The following is a 2,850-nucleotide window of genomic DNA, read 5'->3' as shown; positions in this document are numbered from 1 at the left end:
TCTGTTTTTCCTTTCCTTGGTTTTGCCAACCATTTTTTGGCTACATTATTCAAACATTGGGCTTCATTATTGATAGAATAATTATCTGCATACTACTCTCTGTCTATCTCTATGAATTGGTCTCTAAAAGGCAATCTGAATATTATGGCAATAGAAACTGGATCAAGTTTAGCGACCACATTATGTAGTACCCCTTCTCGATCGAACTTGTTAGACTTATATTTTACTGCAGTTGACTTTTCAGTTGTTACACTATTGCTATACTTTATTCAGACTTATTCGATGTTATTTCATGCTTTAATTAATGGATATGTGATGTATGCTTTATTACAATATTTCAGTACTTGTGATTAATGCTATTTTTATGGATTATTATCATGGATTGACACTTTTACCTTACATATCTGATGTGTTATTTATATGTTGCATGTTTGCAAGTGTATGGGATGCGAGGGGATGATTTTACTTCACTCACTCTGGTGAGATAAGGAACATCACGATTCTCCTTCATCGGTGTGTGTGTCATGTGTGATTATATATTATCTATATGCATGTGTGGTTTGATGATGCAGGACATTGCAAGTACAAGTACCAGGTAGGTAAGGGGTATCGTCTCCACTTGGCTTCACAGGTCAGAGCATGCCTTATTTGTCCGATGGGAGTGGAGGAGATAGTTGTTGACCCTAATTCTTACCCTTAGTTTACTCATGTGAGTGTCGGTAGTTGGTCGTCATTTCTGTTTGTTTGGTCTTCGAGTTTTGATAGTTTGACTTTTTAGAGTCTTCGTGTGGTTTTTTTCGATTTGCGTGCCCTAGTGGATTAGATTATTTATTTGAGTCTATGATGTCATTTCATAATTGGTGTATTTAATTTATGTATTATTATGCCTTTGTGTTATGGACTTAGTTAATTGAGTGAAGTTATTAAATTTAAATTGATAATTGCACTGTATTGGAAAAGTGACCATATTTAAATCAAGTAGAAAATAAATAAATAAATAAAGTTAAGTGCATGCTATTGTCTTTTAGATTTTAAAAAAATGAAAATAGAGCTTAAATTATTGTTTTTTCACTTTTTAGAAAAGTTAATTAAATACCATGGAGAAAGAAATGAATTTTTTTTTTTAAATGAAATTCCCATTTACCTTTTTGAAGGAAATTAGAAAAGTAATTTTTATTATTGAAATTGTGATTGGATGAGAAAACATTTCAACCTAAAAGTTTAGGTTGAAATATTTTTCTATTTATTCCTGTGAGTTCACGTGAAGGGGATGCATATTTTTGGAGAAGGCAAAATTTGGAAATTGTTTTGGAAGAAGGATTTGGTTTGGGAATCTAGTTGCAGGATTGAAGCTCTTCCACAAATTGCTTCCTGGAAAGCTTCACAGGTTGGATAGACTCTACCTTGTTTTGTTTACAAAAAAAATTCTATTTCTTCCCCTTCTTCTGTATGCTTTGTGAAAAATTGATTAAATGATTGCAGTTGTTTTGAAATTGTTGTTATGAGATTTAATGGGAATCTCAATCCATTATTGATTAAAATTGCACCTCCAATCTCTTTCTATGGATTATTTCATGTTATGTTTTTGTTTGAAATTAATTCCTCCATTTTTGTTTATGGATGGAATTGATTTTTTGTATATGTTGTAATTTTTTTTAAATTGTGAAATTGGGGGAGTTATGCTCGCAAAATTTTGCCATAATTTCCCTCTTGTGCTCCCAATTAATTATTTTCTTTCTAGTAGTTTCAAAATTTGTAGGAATTTTGAGTTAATTCCTCTTACTCCATTCTTGTTTTGGCCCAAAAATTTAATTGGGGATTGCCAATCTTATTAGTTTTCAGCCAATTTGGCTTTGTGAAGGAAATTGTATGGGATTTGGTGTTTTTCCCAATCTTTGTTTTGTCTCAGAGATTGGAGTTTTCTAGTATATTTCTTTACCAGTAATTATTTTGTGGGGTTATAGTTTTATTCTTAAAAAAAAAAAAAAAATTGTGATTTTATTAGACTCTGTTTTCTCAAAGTGCTGGAGATGAGATTTTATAATCTCTGATAAAAAATAAAAAATAAAAATTTATTTTAAAAAAAAAAAAATATATATATATATATATATATATATATATATAGGGGGCGGTAGCTTACTACCGACGGTAGCAGTGCTACCGTAAGTGCTACCTTACGGGTAGCAATGCTATCGTATGGTAGCAAAGCTACCAAGCAAACATTTTATTTTCCTTCCGTGTGCATGTAGCGTTGTGGCTGCAGTAAGTTATGAGATTAGAATTTTTATTTTTATGTTTAGTAAAATATATATATATATATATAATTAAGTTATGATATTTTATTTTTGGGAATTAGAGTATATTGTAAAAATTAGTTTTACGTTTTAATAAATATATTTTAGTGTGATATATTTATATGGTATATATTTGATGAATATATATTCATATACATATATTATATTATTATATATATATAATTAATTTGGAATTTATTTTATTTTCATGAAAGCATATATTTGGATTTATTTATAATTAATCATGAATATGTGTTGGGGGGGTTTATTCTTAATTCCTTAAATGTGGGTAATTTTCGCCTTACTGGACAAATGATGACTCTGAATCCCTTTTATAAGCCTTGTCATATTTTCTATATTTCTTGAATATCGATACTTGCAAATATTTATTGCTTTTGATTGTTTTAAAAAGATTGCCTGTATTAGGATCTTTAGTGTGAATGTATTTTTGGTAAAAGATTATTTACATTGCAATTCTGGTGTTGAGTTGTCGTCATGTCATACTAGTTGTTGTATACTATTGGTCAGGTGTAGTTGTGTAACCCTGTTGATGTGA

This window comes from Cryptomeria japonica, chromosome 4 (genome assembly GCF_030272615.1).
Source record: "Cryptomeria japonica chromosome 4, Sugi_1.0, whole genome shotgun sequence".
NCBI lineage: Eukaryota > Viridiplantae > Streptophyta > Pinopsida > Cupressales > Cupressaceae > Cryptomeria > Cryptomeria japonica.
This window is presented reverse-complemented; position numbering follows the sequence as displayed.